At 40.3% G+C, this 23,815-nt stretch overlaps 1 long non-coding RNA gene across 1 annotated transcript in view; it reads right to left on the bottom strand.

Annotated features, from left to right (window-relative positions):
* Positions 1–1,655: 1,655 nt before the first annotated feature.
* The window catches only part of LOC307022275, a 50,464-nt gene continuing 28,304 nt past the window's right edge, over positions 1,656–23,815 (bottom strand). Inside the window, exon 3 of the long non-coding RNA XR_013803352.1 lies at positions 1,656–1,792. This is a non-coding gene — a long non-coding RNA (uncharacterized lncRNA). The remainder of the gene's footprint in view (positions 1,793–23,815) is intronic.

Here is a 23,815-nt window from a genome sequence, read left to right as displayed (position 1 = left end):
AAAAAAAGGAAGAAGGAAGGACGGAGGAATCCACATCAGCATAAAAAAGGAGGGGTCGTCGAGGAAGGGAACAAGGAGAAAGGATTTCACACACAACATTTAGAGGTGATGCTGGTACAGTATTTACAAAACCATGCCCTCTGTGTGTCTTCCTCTCTGTTTGATGATGTGCTTCTGAGTGCAGCCGATGAATATGTATAAGTGAATTCCTCTGTGTGCTATATTTGATATGCTCCGAGCAAACTGCTCCGATGAACCCTAGCAAACTCCATCTGCTCCGTTTCCAAATATTATTGTTCAGTCTTACAGGCAGCCGCACATGTTTTAATGCCAGCACGTCTCCCTTCAGACGTTTCTCCAGATAAACACATTTCCTCCTTTACAGCTGGGCCGTCGTGCTTCTGAGCAACTTCAGAGTGTTTTATCTGCAGCAGAAAGACAGTCGCGCATCGGTACAGTAAGACACTACGGATAAATATGTATGACTGCAGCGCGGTAGGCTTCCTGCTTTGTATGCAAATGATCTTATACAAGTTTAATAATGCAACTGTGGTGCACTGAGGGGGGGCTGACACATCGAAAGACCTGCACATCCTCACGAAGGAACAGATGTGAGTATGGGTAACATACGTTTAATCTTACTAATTACACTGCAATAATATCGGGTTTCCATTAATAAATGTTGCAGATACTATTTCAGTGTTGCATACATTCACTGGGTTTATGGTGCTGTTACTAAGCTACAGATTCACTAGATTTAGTGATACAGATTATGAGGGCAAAACGGTGACAGGCACTGCATAAGAGATGGCATGTAACTAAGTAGATGTATTAATTAAAGTAAGAAGGAAGAATCTGCTTCTAATGGACTTCATTTGTTATTTTTTTTGTTTCTTAATTTAAATAAACGTCTGTTATGTAACCCAATATCACCGAAATGAGAAATGGTGGTGTTTGAGCCTCTAACCCGCTGATCAAAGTATTCTAATATCCATATATTTGCAGTATTACTAACTATTGTAATGCAAACTGAAAATGTCCTACGTTTGCATTTTTCAGGGGTAACACAAATTGACTTTGAATTTGATTTAGTCAGATTGATAAAAAAAAATCTAACCTTGCTCGGCATACTTTTGTACTTCTCCTTGAGTAAGATTTTTAATGCATGACATTATATTGCAGTATTTTACCTTTTACATTTAAACCATATCCTGCAGTATAGTATCTAAGCTTACCATCCATTACCTTTCATTACATATTAGGATTTATTTTATATTTAACTACAATTTTATTGCCATTTATTGCACAATATACTTTGAATTTAAAACATATCTCCGAATATAAGATCAATTTGTGTAGAATGCTAATACAGTATTACAAATTGTTTTTACATCAAAACCTAATATTTCTATTATAATAACACTTTTAAACAAGCTGGTTAAGCTTCTTCTAAACTTCTGATGGAGCCACTGTTTCTTCAATAAAAGGTTTGAATAGTCCACTACTTCATTACTTTACATATCACAGGTTTTATGGGTAACTTCTCCAATAAAATAATTATAACTCAAATGTTTTATTTATCTGGTTATCTTTAACTGAGTAGAAAGCAGAGGCTTGTCAAAGAGAGAAGATATGGGACTGGTCTTACTTGGTTTTATTCGATACTAAAGGAAGTATAATGTTGATTTATGCAGGTGTGTGTTATTTGCACTCATTTGTGGTATCCGAAACTCTCAAATCCTCATGTCAGGAGGTTGTGGGTTCACGTGTCCGCATCGTCTCCTGAAGGATCCTGTAAAACACACAAGAGCAGAAACATCAGGAGAGCTCGATCTCTAAAAATGTTTTCCAAATGTTTTTGAAGTGGAGATAAAGGCTAATGTTATCAAACTGCAACAAAAACAAGATGCATGCAAAATAATGATGACTACTTCCATTCAATTATATTATCTTTTCATTCAGATGTATAGCATACCCAGTCTTCATGCGTCCATTTATCTCAGCATGCTATCTCCCTTAAGGAGGGGCTGCCCTAGCAAGTTGTTGATGTTACCAGTTAGTGACCGGGCACCTCTCGGTCAGAGACAGTTATTATTGTGGGACACCTGGAACACATCCTTCTCGGGGTGTAGATGACCCCGAGCCATAATGTGATTCAGTGTCCTCAGCTGTTTAGTCTATCTATAGTAGAATGTTGATTATTACACTCTGGACTAGTTCAAACCTGGAGCTACAGGAGGGGTCTTCAGAATTGATTGTGGCATCTCTGTGGTCAATTCGTGGCCCGTGACATGTTTTGTGAATTCTCCGGCCGAAGCTCCAAATAAACCGTCAGTGTTTGCCATCAAAGCTCCAGCTCTCCATCGTGTCGAATGTACAGAGCCCGACTTCAAACAGCCATTAACCAAAAGGCCAATGATGTCCCTTGTTGAGCAGCGGCTACATCTTGATGACTAGCGCTGTTTACGAGGCTAATGAAAAGTTAATAGCGAGCACATTCCTGCACCTGCTAGCGTCTCCCCGCTGAGGCGACGGCGGGTGAATTCAGGGTTAAACTGATGCATTATGGGTTAAATCCTCCACATACTCAGGAACACATGAAAGTTTTAATTTGTCATGTGAAAGGCTCTGGAAATTGTTTGGCGATAACACTCCACACAATGAGCTGCGACATCTTCATTGAAAAGTGATGGATTGTGCTGCCGCGGAGGAAGGCTGCTTGAGAGACAGATCGCTCAAACGGGCGCGCGGTAGAAGCCCAATAATATGATGAATGGCCTATTTACCCAACAGATGAGCAGAGACTTGCATGGAGATTAAACGTGTGGTTTTGGACGTGTCATAGTCACAGAACAGATAGAAACATTTGAATAATATGTCTTTGTTCTCTGTCAGGGAGCAAGTTGGAAATTAATTTAAGTTGCGGGGGGAATTCAGACTGCGAATGTGCTCGTTTATCACCTCCGATTGTCTTGCAGCTAGGAACAAAAAACGGCTTTATTGATCTTCTTCGAGGAAGCCACAACGGGTCCTAAAAGATCTTTAAAAAGTTGGAAATGTGTGATTAATCCCCTCTACTCTAAACTCATTTCTTTGAGCAAAATTAAAGTTCGAGTCCCATTCATGGAAAAGCCATTATTAGTTACACATTTCTCTCCTTCACTGGAGGCTTCTGTATAATCATGTATCAATAATGGACCATTTAACACTTATAACACAAACTGTAGCCAAAGTTAAGCCACTAATCACTTAACCAAACAATGTCTCTGAGGATGTTGATATAGTGACCCACTTTCTACACACACCATGTATAATTGATGTGAAATAGATGTAGCCGCCTCAGATCTGATAAGGGCTCTCGGCTCTGATGGATCTCCAGATCGGCTTTTCGGGGGGGAACAGATGTAGAATCGTGCATCAGAGAGGGATGGGGTTGCATGTGATTGTTTCCACCCTGCAGCGAACAAAATAGCCCTCATATATCCCTGTAATCTGCATTAGCGCGGAGCAGCAGCCAGGAGACAGCGCAGAGGGGGATGAGTAATGGGCCCACCGCTGATTTGGCAGGTCTTTATTGCACCTCCAAACTGAGCCATGCCCAACTGGCGAGAATATGAGATGTGGATGTGAACCCCCCATAACGAAGTATTTATCAGCTTTACACCCAAAAACATTCTTTTTACCAAGCTTTACGGAACTTTTGGTCTTCGTATGGCTAGAGTTCCCACACAGATTCTCTGAGTGTTGCAAATGTAAAGTCTTTTTAATCTACTTTACTTATTCATTTGAAAGCTTGTGTATGTTTTATGATACTTTGCACTGTTTTCTACTCACAATAATTCAAAGTGAGGCTTACAGAAACGATTGTGGTGAAATTGAACAAAGGTTAAACGATTTACAATGCAGCATTCGGAAAAGAACGAGAAATGTGTGATTTGCCTTAATGCTATGTAAATTCCAATCATGTCATTGTTAGATTCACAGAACAACGGACGTAGTTTTAAAGATAAATCCGCTATTTAAAGTATTTTTATTCTACTTTACTTGTTACTAATGTGAAAGCTTGTGTATGTTTTATGTTACTTTAAACTGTCTGATAAATCAGAGGGAGATATCATACTTTTTACCTTCAAACAACATCACTATCAATTGTTCTGTAATTTAATACGTCATTATTCGCTGTTTCCTAGAGCAACACTTAAACACAACACAACGGTAAAGGACTTCTCAACAGCTTTCTCAAACTGTTTTCGGTGGACAACACGGTAAGAGTTTCGTCAGGTTCAGGCACAAAAACGACTACATCGTTTTTCGTGTTAATTGTAGGTACTTTGTTCGGGATATTGGAGCTTTCTTGTCATTGTAACAATAATACAAACGTTAAATAAGGTAGGGGAATGGGATCTTGGGTTCGAAGTCATGCTAAAAGAAGACAAGTGTTGGCTGCTATGACCCGATTTACTACTTTCATCAATCATAACTTTTTTGTTTTAGATTCGGTTGCATTAAGGCTTCATGATATCCTTCACACAGTAGACATTTGAACATATACGATTGCTGATCACCACTTTAGTTGAATTTTGGATGATTTAGTCAACTTTGTAACACCCATGGTGTTCCGCCATAAAGAAAAGGAATTAGTAACCATCCTGATCAGATAAAACACACACACACACACACACACACACACACACACACACACACACACACACACACACACACACACACACACACACACACACACACACACACACACACACACACACACACACACACACACACACACACACACACACACACACACACACACACACACACACACACACACACACACACATAATCTAGATCTGCCCCCCCCCCCCCCTTATGTGCCCATCCTCCCATGTGAATCCCACCTGGCACACACACACACACACACACACAGAACAATTTGACACATTTCCCGCTCTTATGTGCCCCTCCCCCACATGGATCACACCTGGCACACGCAATACATGTTCAGTGTCTGTTCTTTATATATTTACTGCAGTGTTTCATGTATACCAGTAGTCTGATATAATATGTACAGTTTGAAAAGGTGTTAAATGAAATGTGGTGATGATTAATGGTTTTTGTGTTTATGTAATAGCAGTTAAAACATGACCGGTTAGATTTGACCGAGAACACCAAAGTAAAGGGGGAGGAAACGAAGACAATAGGAAGGTTAAAGGCTTGTTCAGTTTTTTGGGGGACTTACAGAAAGGATTATGTTGAAATTGAACCGCCAAAGGTTAGGTTGATAACAACTTACAATGCACCATCCCTACGAGAAACTCCTATGTAAACCCAATCATGTCATTGTTAGATTTGCTGAACAATAGTTTTAAAGATAAATCCCACTGTGATTTCAACCAGGCGATAGGCGTTCATGTCCCGCTTGAAACCAAAAGTTGAGTTATTTACACGTGTTGCTTCCTAATAAAGCAGCAAATATACATGACTGTAACACAGATCAGTCACAGAGGAACAGTTTTGCTGTAAAGTCTTCTAGCTCCTCCTGTCTGGCACATGATGCTCTGTTTCTATTCCTGCCCAGTTCTCAGTAGGTTGTGGGAAGAGTAATGGCCTAACGTTGCTTTGGCATCTTCTGTCTGTGTAACAACCCAATATAAAAAACAAAGCCACGGGCAACTCCCTGCCTGGCGAGCGTCCGAAGACACGGAGAAAGAAATCACATCCAAGATAAAGTGCACTACTCTCCAGACCCAGAGGCGTAAAGCAATTAGTTCAATCTTCTTAACAACTCCATAACTTCTCCCTCCCACTTCTAAGACAGTCGAAAGAGAAAGAAGAAGTGAAGCTGAACTTTAATTATGTGAGTAAATTATGCACAACAACAAGATCTAGCCGCACCCCAAATCTTTTTATCTGATCTCAAACACGGCTAAATCCTAAGAGGTGGAGATATAAAATGCATAAACACTGCATTAAACTCATGTAATGGCTTGTAACAGGATATGCTTACTTGCCATCTGAAATTAAAGCGTAGATATTACATCCCTTGAGGCCAATCAAGTATAATGTGTTTATTCTGCTGGGACATTAATGTACTCCTACTAACCGTGTGTTTGCGTGTTAAAGTAGTTTAATTTCCCCTCATAATTCATGGTTTCCAGCATTAATAGATTGTTTTAGGAGCGCTCGTGTCTTTATTTACAATTAAAATATCTCATAAACAAACCCCGCAGCTGAGGATCTTCACTGCTAACGTTGTTACTTTGGCTCCGCTTTGAATAGAAACGAGATTACCAGGAGGAGGGATGAATAAAGCACGGTGCAAAGTAACAAATGCTGCAAAAACTTTGACTTCCTCATCAGATATACACCACGCTCACTTAATCAACACTGGAGCCTGAAAGCATCGCCATATGGTGGTGTTACATTTACATCATGGAGTGAAGTGCCCCACATCAGTCTTTACAGGATGTATGTACGCAGGCTTTTCATTATGTGAGCCACAAATAAGTGAAGTTTGAATGTGGGAAATCTGAGAATAATACACGTTATAAGTCCAAACAATTAAAGCAAGAGTGTGGCCTATGATAACACGCCCATGGGGACGAATACACTGAAAAAACGGATTTAGAGAGAGGTCAGATCTAGAGATGGTTCAGTTTATAGAAGGAGTTTGGAGTGGATTAAGTAGTCCATTCATTATTTGATGCAACACAAGCAATGGAGAAAGAAAACCTTAAAAAAGATTTTTTCTTACAATAGCTCAAGTTCAGGATTCTTAGTGTAGAAATGTGTAAAAATTCAAGAGGAATTGATCAAAATGGGTGGTTATTCGAGCAAGTGTTCAAATCTCATCAAACAAACTAACGGCCCGTCCACACACGGCGGCGTGCGTTGAAGCTTCAACGCTGCTTCCCATTCACTTCGAATTGGGGTGATGTCACGCTTTGCCGAACTGCTAGGCGCGTTCACACCGCCTAGCAGTTACCTTATGAGGTAAGTTTGTCTGTATGTGGCCCTCTGTGAAAAAACCATGCATTAGCTAATAACCAAACAAGGTCACCCCCGCACACCTTGTTGCCTGAATCTCCTCCTAGAGCACGATTTTTTTTTTTTTTTAACCAATCACTTCACAGAGGGGCGTGGCCAGCAGCAGCTCATTAGCATTTAAAGCTACAGACACAGAATCAGCACTTTTGAAACAGGGCTGAAACAGAGGGGATTATGGGATGCTGCCAAACACTTCAGAGACATGTTTGTATATATCTGAGACCTGGAATATATTGATGAAAAAGAGTATAATAGGAGATCCTTTAGTTCCGTTAATACCCCTTATGTTGCGTTCACACCAAAAAGAGAACTTAGTTCCGAGAACTTTTACCCCCATTTTTAGTGCCTGTTAGAGGCGGTACTATCCTGGGGAGAAAAAAAGCGATTTTATTTGCTAGCATTATTAGCATTAGCATTAGCCCCGCGCACCAACGGAGAGAGACTAACTTATGGCAACAAAAAAAACTAAAACGTTGACTTTAATTCAATTTATTATGTCAACAAATGTCACATAACTGTATTAGGTTAGTAGAAAGCAATACTATTAAGTTGAACCTATTATTTCAACTTTATATTATTGCTTTCAACTAACCTAATACAGTTGTGTTAAATCAGAAAAAACACAGTAGCAGATGCGTAATTTGCAAGTTCATATTGCACCTGTTATAAGAGGAAAGTAGGAAGTGTTTGTAATGAAGATAATGATATTTATATTGCACATAGTGGTGATGTGGAAGTTCTCAGTTCTCCTGAAATGTCCCTTTAGCTTCAAATATACATCAGATCCCAACTTAGGTGTCTGATGTCATTAAAGGATGCTCATTATTATAAGTGTGTGTGTGTGTGTGTGTGTGTGTGTGTGTGTTTGTGTGTGTGTGTGTGTGTGTGTGTGTGTGTGTGTGTGTGTGTGTGTGTGTGTGTGTGTGTGTGAATGCCTCCCCAGTATAACCTTTTACTCCTCCACTGATGGTCTTTCTAACTTTCTGCAGCTGCTGTTATTTCTCTCACTGCAGGGTATTAGAAAATGGCTTCATGATGAAAGTGCTTGTGGAAGCGTTTTGTAAAGCGAGTAGAAGATTAACTCCAGGTCCGAGTGCACTGCTGAGGTGAGCGGTGTTGTTAATGTGTTGGGCTTTGTTAGATGCCCTTTATTAAGCAGAACAATGACAGCTAATTGGGTTACATTAGTATTACTCATTAGCTGTAGGCCTTGTCTTGCATTAACCATGTCTCCTACTGTTAGAAAAATATCCTTCATCACCAGCTTGAGCTTCAATCTCAGGATCCATGTATTTGTGATCCTCTCCAGAATGGAAGTAGTCATCACACACAGAGCATCAACTAGTTCCTGAACAGTGTCCTTCACATGCTGATATCCAAGAGAGGGAGTTACACAGTCCCAAGATGGAGGAATAGAAAGCAGTATTCAATGTTTACTTCAGATTAGCTCCACGTCAGAAATGAGCATGCTTGTCATATGTCTCTCTCCATAGAGGCTGAATCATCATGTTAATCACATAGCTATCATATGCCTCAAACAGTCCTGATGCTCTTCTAGGTAATCACACATCCTGTCATGTTCACAGCTACAGTTGGGATGTTAGCATGTGTACTCTCATGTTGGAAGAGGACATTCACTATTTTCCCAACAACTACTATATTATGTTTCCGAACGAAAAAGCAGTTTTGCATTTTGTGCTGAAGTCAAGAATAACTGTATAGTCGTTAACGTTTTTATTTGAAATCCCAAAATAAATGTCTATATATTTCTTTAGACTTCTATCCTCTGTTGTTCTGCTACGTATTTTACTTTCTTCTTCCTGTCATGCTTTTACTTTGAACTTGATTCATTGTTCTTTAAATGGTAAGGTTCACATGCGGCAAAGTGTTGAAAATGTCTCCAACTAAATTGTGTTCCCGAACGAAAAAGCAGTCCTAAAGTGAACAATTACTTTGTACTGTGGTTAGCGTTTTTATTTGAAAACAAAACTCTTTTTTCTATATATTTCTTTAGACTTCTATCCTCTGTTGGTCTGCTACATATTTTGCTTTCTTCTTCCTGTCATGATCATACTCGCAAATCCTCCCGATTTCACTGCCCTCTCCCAGTTTCCTCCCGGGGTCATATTTCTCCAGCATTTCTCCCGATTTCTGACAAAATCAGATTTACTCAGGACTGTTTCCACTCGGACTTTAATACAGCTACACCATTGTTTGGTTTCCATGGTAACACGTCTCCATTGTTTGGTTCCCCCCCCCCCCCCCGCGGTGGTTTTGAAATGCTCCCGATTTCTGAGGTCTCAAGGTTGGCAAGTATGACTGTGGTTAGCGTTTTTATTTGAAAACAAAACGTTTTTTTCTATATATTTCTTTAGACTTCTATCCTCTGTTGGTCTGCTACATATTTTGCTTTTTTCTTCCTGTCATGATCATACTCGCCAACCCTCCCGATTTTCGCGGGAGCCTCCCGATTTCCCTGCCCTCTCCCAGTTTCCTCCCGGGGTCATATTGCTCCCGCATGTCTCCCGATTTCTGACAAAATCAGATTTACTCAGGACGGTTTCCACTCTGACTTTAATACAGCTACACCATTGTTTGGTCCCGTCCCTCCGTCCCCCGTCCCCCCCGCGGTGGTTTTGAAATGCTCCCGATTTCTGAGGTCTCAAGGTTGGCAAGTATGGCCATGATTATACTTTTAACTTGAAATTTAAATAGGCTTTACATGCGGCAATAGCAGAAGTGTTTTTACAATCGCAGTAATATTGATCAATGTTCATTTTCTCTGTGGGAAATAAATGAAACTAGAAGGGCCCTCTGAGAGCCATGGTTGTTTCCATTAGTACAAAAATGTTGTAAATCCAACCTGTGTTTTGGATCGGATCCAAATTGTAATGTTTTCTTCTTTTTCCCTTTCTACACCCTTACGCCAAGTTTCATGAAAATCCGGCCCCCTTTAAAATAAGATAAGATACTTTATTAATCCCAAATTGCTTTCGTTGCAGCATCTTTTAAAACAAGTCTCAAAATAGCAGATAATACAGCACTAAAAGAGTGACAATATAAAAGTTGACAGTGAAGAAAAATATACAATATAAAAGTGGGATATTATTTACATTTGGTGTGCGAGAAAGGCATATGTCTTTATGTCTTTATTAGGATCCCCATTAGCACTAGCATGAGCATTGGCTATTAAGTTCTTATAGAATCTTTTGGAGCAACAGATACACCAACAAACCATATCAATACCATGGTAGGTGGAGGTAATGTTAGATAACACTTCATAAGGATACAGTATACATGAAAATAGTGTATTTTATGATTATTATGGTACTTTCAATTAGCCTCTGATGTGATGAAGGACACTGATGGCGCATTTCCACTGCAGCGCGTAGCACGGTTTAAGCGTGCCGTGCCAAACCCGGCCCGTTTTTTTTTGCGTTTCCACTAGGGGTAGTTCCAGCTCAGGGCTACTTTTTCACCTTTTTTCTGGCCCTCCAGAATCGAGGTTCTTACCGGGCCAACAACCGGGCTGAATATGCTAAACTAGTGACGTGAACACTCTCGACTGCTGAATGGTCAAGGGGGCTACAACTACAACAAAATGAACATATCTGACCGTGATTTAATTATAATACACGTTTCAAAATGATGCCGAAGTAACAACATACTGATACCGGTTAGTAAAAACCATCAATTAATGCTTTGAAAAGTCTGCAGACAGACGGCAGGCGAAAAACCTTTTAAAATGCGTGTTTTCTGAATGGAGATCGGCTAAGCTAACGCAGTAAATGCTCCGACCGTCCACACTCACAACAACGGCCTACAGACATAAATAAACCAGAGACTGTATTCTCCATGACACAGACAGTCTGTGGTTTGTACTTGTTTAACTTTAGTCTAGTTTCTGAACAGATATGAGGAGCTGTGAGCTCTGAGGGCTAACAGCTAACGGCTGATGTTGGTTTTGTCGTTCTCATTGAAGATGATGTCACGGCTCCGCCTACACTGCGTTACTATAGTTACTACCCCAGCTACTAAACTGTAATGGAAACGCAGCATTAAGTGAGGCCTAACCATACCGTGCTAAGCCGTGCGAGCCCCTGCAGTGGAAAAGCGCCATGAGTCTATTGCATTTCACTCAATATAAAGTATCATTGAGCTCATGTTCCGCAGGACGAACGCTCACTTTCTTTCTGCCAGTGTGCGTCGTTCACTGTAAAGGAAGGGTGTTTATGTATAAATGAGGAAATGATTAACGGTCAGACGCAATCGCTCTTATCTCCTCCCCCCCGCCTTCATTCCTCACTTTGAAGCTTTTTCTCTCTCCCGTCGACTCCAAAGTGCGAACATTTTCACGGAAGGCAATAAAACGCTCATCAGCCCAGGCCCTGAAATTATTTTTTAATATGACGACATTTTAATGAGGACTGAAAGAGACGGCTGGTTTGTCTGATGGCAGCGTCTCTCTCTTTATCAATGAGTGGCAGGGAGGAACTAATGGCACTTAAACAGACAGGCAGCCAAAGTCTTTCTCACACACACACACACACACACACACACACACACACACACACACACACACACACACACACACACACACACACACACACACACACACACACACACACACACACACACACACACACACACACACACACACACACACACACACACACACACACACACACACACACACACACACACACACACACACACACACACACACACACACACACACACACACACACACACACAAATTGGTCCAGATTTAAATATTAAAAAGCCGGTATGTTCAATGCTACTGAGGAAACACCACATGCACAATTTAGACTATTTTCTGTCCTTGAGTGTTTTCTGTTTGTGCTTTGTCATTAATTGGAATTTATTGAAGGTCAAAAGGTTGCTTTCTTGGATTTAAGAGGCTATGATGGGATTACAGACAGACACAAAAAGGATTCTGTGTTTGTACATTATGAGGAAACAACATCTACTTATCAAACGCAAAAGAAACCTTCATCGATATTTAGGTTTTTATGGTCATGGAAATTAAACGCCCTCTGTTAGGATGACCCAAAGCCTCTAAACTGCTGATGTCAATTAATGGCCTAAAGCCTGAAAGATGCGTATATTGCTTCTAAGATGTGCTAAATTACTGTCTGAATGTGACTTTCACTTGAACCTAATGAGTTGTCAAGCAAGTAAAGGCTCAAAATGTTTTGTAAAGTTATGATAAGCAGCAAATTAACGTCACTCACTCAGATGGTTTGCTCATTACATGCTGTTAAAAATCAATTAAAGTGCTTACAGCCGATATCACACACGGCGATGCTTTTTATTTTTTAATGGTGGTCAGACTTGGCTGACTTTGCATCCCAAGCGTTTGTGGAGGAGAAGAGGGGGGAAGTAGTGGAGTACAAATACTTCGTTACTGTACTCAAGTACATTTTTCTGGTACCAGTACGGCTTTTTACTTTGACTTCTTATTTGAACACAAACACCTGTACTTTCTACTTCTTACATTTTGAACTCAAATACCTGTACTTTCTACTTCTTACATGTTGAACTCAAATACCTGTACTTTCTACTTCTTACATGTTGAACTCAAATACCTGTACTTTCTACTTCTCACATGTTGAACCCAAATACCTGTACTTTCTACTTCTTACATGTTGAACTCAAATACCTGTACTTTCTACTTCTTACATGTTGAACTCAAATACCTGTACTTTCTACTTCTTACATGTTGAACTCAAATACCTGTACTTTCTACTTCTTACATGTTTAACACAAATACCTGTACTTTCTACTTCTTACATGTTGAACACAAATACCTGTACTTTCTACTTCTTACATGTTGAACACAAATACCTGCACTTTCTACTTCTTACATGTTGAACTCAAATACCTGTACTTTCTACTTCTCACATGTTGAACCCAAATACCTGTACTTTCTACTTCTTACATGTTGAACACAAATACCTGTACTTTCTACTTCTTACATGTTGAACTCAAATACCTGTACTTTCTACTTCTTACATGTTGAACACAAATACCTGTACTTTCTAGTTCTTACATGTTGAACTCAAATACCTGTACTTTCTACTTCTTACATGTTGAACTCAAATACCTGTACTTTCTACTTCTTACATGTTGAACTCAAATACCTGTACTTTCTACTTCTTACATGTTGAACTCAAATACCTGTACTTTCTACTTCTTACATGTTGAACTCAAATACCTGTACTTTCTTCTTCTCTCATTTTCCAAACAGGCTGGTTCCTTTAGTCTGAATGTGTGTTTGGTGGCGTGATCATTATTATTTAGAGTCATTGCGTGCCTATTGATTTGAACACGATCCGTGTATCCATCATTTCCTGGTCTTCTCTAAAGAAGAGGGACCAATGAAAGCGTTGTCATGTTGCCGTTGTTCAGCATGGAAACATTCATTAGCTAACAATGACATTATTGTTCTATTAATATAAAGGGAGGTCAGGTACTCTTTAAAACAGCTGCTAGTTATGGGTACTTTTGACTGAAGTACATTTCAAAGCCTCTTTACTTTCACTTGAGTAAAGAAGTTTAGTCAGTACTTCTACTTTCACCAGAGTATTTTTAAACACGAGTATCTTCTACTCGAGTTCAGGACCACCAGACGTTAAACTGAACCACTTGTGTGTGTATCCTTCCTCGTTTTTCCACACAAGGTCGTCTCACGCTATCTACGCCTCCACGATTAGCATTCAGTCTGTCTGCTCTGCTAATGAGACGCCAGTCAGCGAGGGCAGAGAAAAGAGAAACCTCCCGGGTGTTTATGCTCCGACTCATGGGGGGTAAAGGAGAATATAGTGAAGGAAGTGAGGAAACTCATTTTACTTACACACACTAGTATCAGACTCAGGGACAGTTTCATCCTACAGTAAGAATGTTAGACAACTAAACTTTTGAAAGAACATCCATTAACATTCATCTGTTTGTATCTTGCAAATTATTTATCTAATACATCATTCCATTTACTTGAATTTAAAGTGTTCTCGCACTATTTCTATTTTATTTGTATTTACTTGCACATCTCAAAACATTCTCTTGCACTATGTTATCTGTTTTATGTCCTATATTCATGTTGCACTGTTGGAGGAGCCTGGGAGGACTAACGTTTTTCATTGCCATGTCTACACTGTAGCTAATGTGCAAAGGACAAAGCCTTGAATCTCGAATCTACGGTTTCATCAGAGCTGTGATACTCATGAGTTTTCAGGCCCAACCCTTGCTCTGCTTCCAGCTTTAGAAACATGCTGTTAGCTCAGAACATTGACAATGCAGTGGTGCAGGAACGAGTCCTTAAACCTGCATTAAGAGGCCTTAACTCTGTGTCTGCTTGAAGTCAATGTTTTTTGGAAAGTTGTTGTGATTAGAAGCCTGAAATAAGGTCTGTGGTTAAAACACACTGGAGAGATTATCCGGTTTTGTTTAACGACATGAAGTAAGTTCCCTGATTGGTGAATATCCGAGGCTTAATAGTAGGGATGTCCCGATCACCTTTTTTTGCTCCCGATCCGATTCCGATCATTTGATTTTGACAATATGCCGATACCGATTTTTCCCGATCCGATCTTTATGCAATGCATTAAGAGAAAAAAAAGAAAAAAAGCATTCAAGTTGTCCCTTAAGGTTATTTTTTTATTTAAATTGGATATTCTATCCAACATGGATATAGCTTCTTTCTTTCACAGCAGCATTGGATCAATTCAGTTGTGCAGCATTGGATCAAAACAAAATAAAGCTTATCAGTACTCGTTAGCTTACTGCTACAATTAGACACTGCGCCCTGCCCACTCTGTTGCCAGATTTGAGAGAAATAAGCAACCAGGTCTATGAAGACAAGCCCCAAAGAAGCAACACATACATGATGTTGTGTAATTTGAAACCAAAAATAAGGCCTCAGGATGACTTGAAGACTTGAACATGGTCATTTTTGTTTTGTAACATTGAATACAACATTTTTAAAAAAGTATTTAAAAAAAAAAAAAAATCCCGATCCCCGATTTTTTTTCTCCCGATTCCGATCTTTTGAAAATCACGTGATCGGCTCCGATCCCCGATCACGTGATGGGATCGGGACATCTCTACTTAATAGTGTAATTAAAAGCGATTATTAATGTTATGATGATTGGTAACACTTTCTATAAAGCCCAAGTCTAGTGCATTATGACTACGTGACGGACACACACAATGCTTTCTGGTTTGAATATTAACAGCAGTAGACTGACTTATAAGGAAATAGAAGTATCTTATGGATGCTGTGATGGGCTTACATATGACAAACCAGTGTTACCCATTTTTAATTTATGTAGAAAATTGAGAGAAAGCAGTGTCCAAGAATATGTACAAATAACAGAAGTTGGCTGACAGCTCTTAATACTACAATACCCATGAGCCTTTGCTGCTGTTGTGACAGACACAAAGCCCCTCAGAGGTGTAGATTTGAGCTGTTGCCAATTTAACAAAAGGCATTGTTTTTGGTTATTTCTTGCCAAAAAGCCCCTGAGGAGGAGCCACATTTTACACTTCAATTCCCAGCCAAGCTATCTGTGAATAGCAGCTGCTAATAAGCTCCATTATCAAGAACAAAATGTGTCATTTATAATAAAATAAACCCACTGTAGAGGTGAAAACTATATGATAATATATCCTCATTATTTGGATCAGTCCACAGCATCCACAGACTTCTCAGCCACTGTGAAGTTTTAAAGCTATAACATTGACAGCCCCCGATAAAAAGAAATATGGAGGAAACATCAATGCACCCTATCGCGATGAAATATTAATCCCACCACTGGTTAAGTTAGCTTTTTACTGCATATTAATAGCGCTTCTGTGCAGCTCCAGCTACTTACATCCAGAGCATACTGTTCCTCATCTCAGCATGATGCAGAGAAATCACAAAGCACATTTTTCCTACAGCGAGGAAGTCATTATAATGCAGCTCTGCTCTCCTGTGCTGCTGACAGCGAAAAAGAGAAGCTTTTAGGAACAGTGTGGGTTTTTAAAACTTAATCCCATGGTATAAATGCTCCGAATAGGTGCTATTAAACCAATAATATGAACAACATTACCTCGGTATGAAATTGAAATAGCAGTCTCCTTTTCACATAGTCAGATCTGGGTCTGATCCTCCGAGGCGTTGTGTAAACACAGTGCTCCATGTTTTGACCCAAATTGCTTCTTCTTGCAAAGAGGATTAATGTAACGAGGCCTTTAGAGGCATCTGTACGTGATGCTTTACCTTACGTGACATTTAAGGGCTAGATTGGGTTGTTAGATAAAAAGCGAATGTTTCCTGGATGCAAACATCCATCTATCAGAGGTGGGAGAAGTACTCAGATCGTGTACTTGAGTAAAAGTACTCAGATCTTGTACTTGAGTAAAAGTAGAAGTACCAGAGTGTAGGAATACTCTGTTACAGTAAAAGTCCTGCATTCAAAATGTTCCTCAAGTTAAAGTAGAAAAGTATTCTCATCAAAATATAGTGAAAGTAGCGACAGTAAAAGTAGTCGTTGTGCAGATTGGTCCATTTCAGAATAATATCTATGATATGTTTTATAATGATTGATCATGAAAGTGTTCTCAAAGCTGGTAAAGGTGCAGCTAGTTTGAATGACTTTGTATACTGCAGGGTAGCTGGTGGATTTACTCCAGGTGGAACTAAAGTCTGATTTAACACATGATTATATTTCACATCATTCATCCACATCTGTAAAGTAACTAAAGGTATTAAATACATGTAGAGGAGTATAAGTACAAAGTAGCACAACATGGAAATGCTCAAGTAAAGTACAAGTATCTCCATATTGGTAAATGTCCACCTACCTCCCTCCCTACCTATCTACCTACCTACCTACCTACCTACCTACCTACCTACCTATCTACCTACCTACCTTTCTACCTACCTACCTATCTACCTACCTACCTACCTACCTATCTATCTATCTATCTACCTACCTACCTACCTACCTACCTACCTACCTACCTACCTATCTATCTATCTACCTACCTACCTATCTATCTATCTACCTACCTACCTACCTCCCTACCTATCTACCCACCTACCTATCTAGCTACCTACCTACCTACCTACCTACCTATCTACCTACCTACCTACCTATCTATCTATCTACCTACCTACCTCCTCCCTACCTATCTACCTACCTACCTACCTACCTACCTACCTACCTACCTACCTATCTATCTATCTACCTACCTATCTATCTATCTATCTACCTACCTACCTACCTACCTACCTACCTACCTACCTACCTACCTATCTATCTACCTACCTACCTACCTATCCATCTTTACAGGATGTACATCTGAACTTCACCTCCTCACAGACCCTCTCTCCCTAATGGTTCCTGTATCTAATGGATCCGTATCCCTCCGCCTGACGATCTGCCAAAGGGCCGTTCAGTTATTGCGGAGCCAATCATCCACTAAGTATTTTCCTGCTCCCTTATTTCCTCCCTGCTAATGTGCGAACCTCCCCCAAATGCCGCAGCTAAATCGAGTCTTTACGCCTGACTTGTCACCCTGCAGCGACGCTCCGTGAATCCCAAAGATGCATGGGTCGGGATGCAGCTGTTTCCATGGATACGTCAATGGGAACAGGGGATGCGGTCGGTCGGGTTATGACATTTATGACATTTTTTTTTTACTGCATCGCCTAAATGGGACGTGATGGTGTTCGATGATTAGGACCATGAAGCTGACGTGACCTTTGCAAGGGTGTTATTGTTGTGTGTGTGTGTGTGTGTGTGTGTGTGTGTGTGTGTGTGTGTGTGTGTGTGTGTGTGTGTGTGTGTGTGTGTGTGTAAAAATAGCATAGTAATATTGGAGCTTAAAACTGGGTCCCAGATAAACAAATATATATATTTAGTTTGGATTTAAAGGTTTTCTTGGCTTTTTTGCAAATGCTAGCAAAGTGCTTTCTCCTTTCTGACTGCAGTAGCTGATAACTTGTTTTTTAATTACTTACTTTCCACTTCTGTTCACGCAGATTGGGTATTTTATTTTCATATGAAGCTTAATCATGACAGCATAATGACATTATCTTTACAGACCTATACAGTGCAGTGACAGACCCGACAGACATCTAGTAAGATAGGGCACTAATGAGGATAATAACAAAAGTGAAAGCCAATTAAGTCTTGTCACACACACACACGCACACACACACGCACACACAGTACGATGCCGTTGTGTTACAGAGCTAAAGTTGTGGATAACTTTCTGTGTAAGTCTAGACTTTGTAAGTACCCTGAAGACCTGCTGATAGCTCCGGTTAATATAATTCTGTGATGATTAATTATCACTCAAACTCAAAGCTATACCTCACGCTGGGAAACAAAAACGTGTATAGCAGGTAGCGAATGGGATGCCAGAAACTGACCATGATCGAAATCGAAAATCGGACAGCCCTAGCGAATAATAATCGATTATTCGAGACGCACCCGCACCCGCAGCCCCCCCCCCCCCTCCCCCGCGGGAGAGAAAAGAAAAGAAAAATCTTGCATTTGACCTCATTTGCACTTGTCAGTTTGAAGTAGTTCCACGAGGAACTCTTCTTTCCTTTGTTCATCTTTAGTTGTGTTCTCACTCCAATAAATCAATCGCACGTGTGACGGGGAGGGGGTAGCAGCGCAGCGAAGGACTGCGCTGCTCGCTTCCTCCAAGTTTACAGTAAAACAAACTGGTGGTGTGACCAATGGCCATTTACAATTATTAATACTATTACTATTATTAGCATTAGTCTATATTTTGGTTGAAACTAAGCCAGGAAAAAAAAAAAAGCATAAATAATAATAAAAAATATATATCAATAAAATCGATTTTTAAAAATAATTTTCGATTATGGAGACTGTAACGAATATTCGAATAATCGCTGGCATCCCTAGACTAGCGATGTCAAACTTTAAAGGGGTAGAGAGGTGCTCTGCAGATAAGAGCAGCTCCATGAAAGTGAGAGGCAAATAAAACCCAGAGGTGGCGAGTCCTCCAGAGGTCTGCGAGGGAATGAGTAATATGTGAAAGCGAGTCGACGGCGAGAGAAAGCCCAGACATACTTTGCCCCCCGTTATCTGGCGGCGCAGATGTGCCTCAGCCTTCTCTGCAGTGCTCCCATTCGCCACATTCATCACAGAAATGCACCTTGGGAGATTGAGAGCATGGTGCAAAGAAGTGCCAAGCCCAACCATCTGCCGTCGTTTAGAAATAAATGACAGGCCCCAAACCTGGTGGGAGCCCGTCTCGTTCCACTGCCAGCGCCCCCAACCTTTCCCTTTCCCCCTGAAATCGATGTGTGAGACCCCTGCCAGTCACGCTGGAGAGAGAGAGAGAGACTTTGGAGTGGATTTGGTCGGTGAAGCACAGAGCTTTTCCTCAGGGGAGCGGCAGGTGGAACAGCCCGGTGAAAGCAGCTGTCTCCCCCCTGAGTACAGCCGCCAACACACGGAGAGCTCATACAGACGACTCGAAACCAAACTCTGTTCAAGTTAGCTGTTATTGGCTGTCTGCAGGAAGTGCTTTTATTTCAACATATTGATATTTTAAAGTGTACAGAGGCCACCGTAGAAATTAAGAATTGAGTTTAGCGCCAGGTGGGTTTACACAATTTGTGTGGTGTCTCGTCAATTATGTTAGTTGTGTTTGTTTTATGTCTGTCATTCCAAGTCTAGTCAGGTTTCTTTGTAGAGTCAGGTTTTCATGTTACTTCACGCCTTGTCTGTATATTTTATGTCTGTCATCTCTAGTCAAGTCCCCATGTTTCATGTCATGTCTCGTTTTCCCATTTCCTGTTTTATTTTGTACGTACCTCTTGTCTTTCTTTTCAGACCCTGTTACTTCCTCCCTTTGTCTGTTTTCCCACCATCGTCAGCATCTGCCCCGCCCCTGATTGTTTCCACCTGTTCCCACATGTTCCCACTTCCCTCTTGTTTAAATGGTCCTTGTCTCCCTTTGTCTTGTGCCAGTTCGTATTTTTTCAGTGTGCTTCAGATGTCCAGAGACCCAGCGTGTTACCAGAGAGGAGAGTTTTTGTTTGTTAGAAATCAAGAGTTTTGCTTTGTCCTCGCAAGAGTGATCTTTTGTTTAAACTTGTTTTATTTTTCTCATTAAAAAGTGAGTCGTTGCATTTGAGTCCAGTCTTTTTGTAACTCATTATAACAATTTGCTTTGGTGTGTGACGGTTCAAACTCAAGCAACAGTAGAAAATAACTTGTTAGAGAAGGACACAAATATAACGATTATACAAATAAAAAAATACATTAAAGAAGAATTATATACGCCAAATTTAAATATACAAAAGAAACTAGTACGATGTATGATGATATTTGACAAACTGCATTGTGCAGAAAGGTGGAGATTAAGGGAAATTAAGAATTCAACCGAACCAATTGGACATTAAATTAAGAGAGAAGAATCATAACTAACTAATATAAATATCCCAAACATCATACGCCCTAAACTTAAAAAGCCTTTCCTCCTCGTCTGTGAGAAACTCTCAGACTAGAACCATAATGACATAATGAGGCTGGCCAACGACATCATCTCTGACCCAAAACTGATGGATTGTCACTCGGAGAAACAGAGTCCCACGATTTAATAAAGTTAGACTGAAGACCTACTTGTTCTCCCGTGCTTTCGCAGACCACGTTTAAGAAGACGTGTCAGTCTGTGTTTTCTAAATTGGGGTTTTAAAATGTTTTTACATCGTGTCTGAGAGTTTTTCCGTCTGTGGCTACAAGTATGGTTTTAATGTCTCGTGCTTTCCCATCGGTTTTGTCTAAATGTATTTATGACGCCTTTCAATTATTGATGTACAGCACTTTGCTCAACTTTTAAATGTGATATAAATAAAGTTGGATTGGATTGAAGCCCTCCTTTGTACATCAGTCAATCCTCAAATAAATACAGAAGTAAATCCCTGAGCTAATGTGGGTTTTAAGCATGTTTTCTCTTCACTTATTGTTATGTTAAATGTTCTTGTATCGTGTCTTAATATCTGTCCTTGTTGATGTGCTGAATGGAGCTGCTGTGATGCAAAAACTTGTATTAGAGTCTTTAATCTCCTCTCAGGATGAACTCCTCCACCTTTCTCCGAGAGCAGGCGAAGTAGTACTTCACTGAGTCCTCGTGCGAGACAGCTAATATAAGTTTGGCCCAAGAACTCAGACGGGAAGTAGACTTTATTAATTTCATGGATTCTGAAATGAGCCGTGGTGATAAGGCTATCACTCTCTTATCTGGGGGGATGGCGGGGGCGTAATTAAGCCGATAGCCGGCGATGATGAGGAAGTGCTGCGTGAGAAAAACCTCGGGGAGATGAGGGCGGGATCTTCAGGGCTCGTTTAGCAGAGCGATGATTAGATTGGCACCTAATTGCCACCTTTTTCTATTTTTAGCTTGGGTGGTTTTTCTTACGAGGCTCCCTCCGCCCCCACCACTTCTTCGATTTTCATTCTTGTGGTCAAGGTCAGTTTTCTAGAAGAGTCTGATTGTTAAATGGGCTGAGGCTAAGCCAAAAGGTGAGGGTGAGGAAGAGGAGACGTTTCCACCTTCCTCACTTGTGTGGATATCTGGCAGATTGGGGTCAAGAGTAGTTGGACTGCAGAGGAACATGTTGGCTGGAAATGGCTTCGTTTCAAAAGCCTCAGACTCTGATAATTGTTTTGCAGCAACAACAACAAAAAAGACTTACCTATCAGTTTGTATTGATCCCTCGCCTCACTGTCTCACTGCACCAAGACTCAAAGCCTCGACATTTTCTAAATCCTATTTCATGTCTGATCATTACCAAGAAAAAAAGTGGACTTGACTGAGCTACAGAAAATAGTTTAAACTCTGATCAGTGAAGTAATACTTTACAAAATCAGCAGTATAGTTATTAATGTCAGAATAATCAAGATGGAAGAGGCGCGGCTCAGATTTCAGGCGTGACAATCATACTTGTCAACCCTCCCGATTTTCGCGGGAGACTCCCGATTTCATTGCCCTCTCCCGGTTTCCCTCCCGGGGTCATATTTCTCCCGATTTCTGACCAAATCAGATTTACAGAAGACTGTTTCCACTCGGACTTTAATACACCTACACCATTGTTTGGTTTCCATGGTAACACGTCTCTTTAGTAGCACGCGCAACTCAAAGTCTGAGAGGTTGAGGCAGATATTCACAGAAAACAGAACAAGAATCGACAACTAATCTACTCTCTGCTCACTCCTTTCCTGTAAAATACAGGTCCAGCCCACACATACTGTATGCTCCATCAAGGACGGTGCTACAGGCCGCAAGGCAGTACACTTACAACTACAATAAGCATGTTAATGTTAATCTAACAGCTCCGGCGATCCACTAGCACCCCCCCTCCCCCCCCCCCCCATTTTGCATTTTGAAAGGCTCCCGATTTCTGAGGTCTAAAGGTTGGCAAGTATGGTGACAATACCTGTCAAAATGTGTGAAACCACAACTGAAACCTGCCGTACAGATACAAAATTATATATAAATCATCGATAAATATGTATATTAATATATCTCTAAATACTGGGGAAGTCTGGCCATCTTTAGCATTTGTACTTCGAATGTAGGTCCAGATTACACACCATTTCAGTGTGAAGCTGCATGTATTTGAACATTATCTTAAGAACTAAACATTAAAGCTTCACTGTGCCATATTACTTGGAATAGAAATAACTACACATCTAACTACCTATCGAATATTCCATCCATGCACACTTGATGTAAATAATATCCTGCTTATATTGTCTTAACAGAACATTGGCGCTTCAATACTGTTTTTATTTGTCAGATAGTTTATAGATTTGTTATCTTCACGGTCATCGTATAATTGTCTTACTCTCTAATGCTGGTTTATTTCTATATCTATTTTGAGGTTTGAGAATAGTTTATTTCTACTCTTTTACTTTGACATTATTTGCAATGCTTTGTTTTGTTTAAAGCCCAAATTGGGATTGATAAAATACATCTTATCTTATGTGGTGAGGTGTAAACTAAGGATGTGGAGGTATACTGTCTTTAAAGGACTACAGTTCTTGCCGTAAGGTCAAAGCCAACACTTCATTAGTCTGACTTTCTACACTTCCATTTCCCCATCCTATCTTTGACACCAAGTCCCTTTGTCCCCATTGCATTTTTCAAAACGACTCATGAATATAATGCTTCAACCTTTAAAATATACTTTCTTTTAAACAGCTCGGCTACGTTTCTCGAACAGGAGTTTAAAGGGAATGTTAGGGACTATTTTCAGACGCGGATTGATACATATGTGTGTGTGAGTCGCTGTGTAATTGACATCCACAGTTTCTACGTTCATCATCACAAAGGAGAATGAAGTCTTTGAAAAACAATGGCGCTTAATGGCACGGAGGTATACGCTGGTTCAGGCTCTGGATACACTTGTTATTAGAATAAATTCAGTTTTGTTATTCATGGGATTTGTAGACATTTGCCAATTGTAGTGTTTCAAATTCCAGCTGGGATGTCGTCGTACACATTATAACTACATCCCTGGACACAGTGGCATTTCCTCAGGATGTTTAAATCACCTGTCCACTTATTTAAGATTGCACAACTTGAAGCAATGCTCAAAACTGGTTAAGACCTTTGTGCGAGACAGATGTGCATTACAAAAACTGTAAATCTTGCCAAGTATGTTCGTCTAATTTCTAGTCAGAGTATGTCTTTACACTTGATATAAGACCAGATA

Source organism: Notothenia rossii (genome assembly GCF_949606895.1).
Source record: "Notothenia rossii genome assembly, chromosome: 10".
Lineage (NCBI taxonomy): Eukaryota > Metazoa > Chordata > Actinopteri > Perciformes > Nototheniidae > Notothenia > Notothenia rossii.
The sequence above is the reverse complement of the archived record's forward strand: the minus strand, read 5'-3'. Positions and strand labels throughout refer to the sequence as shown.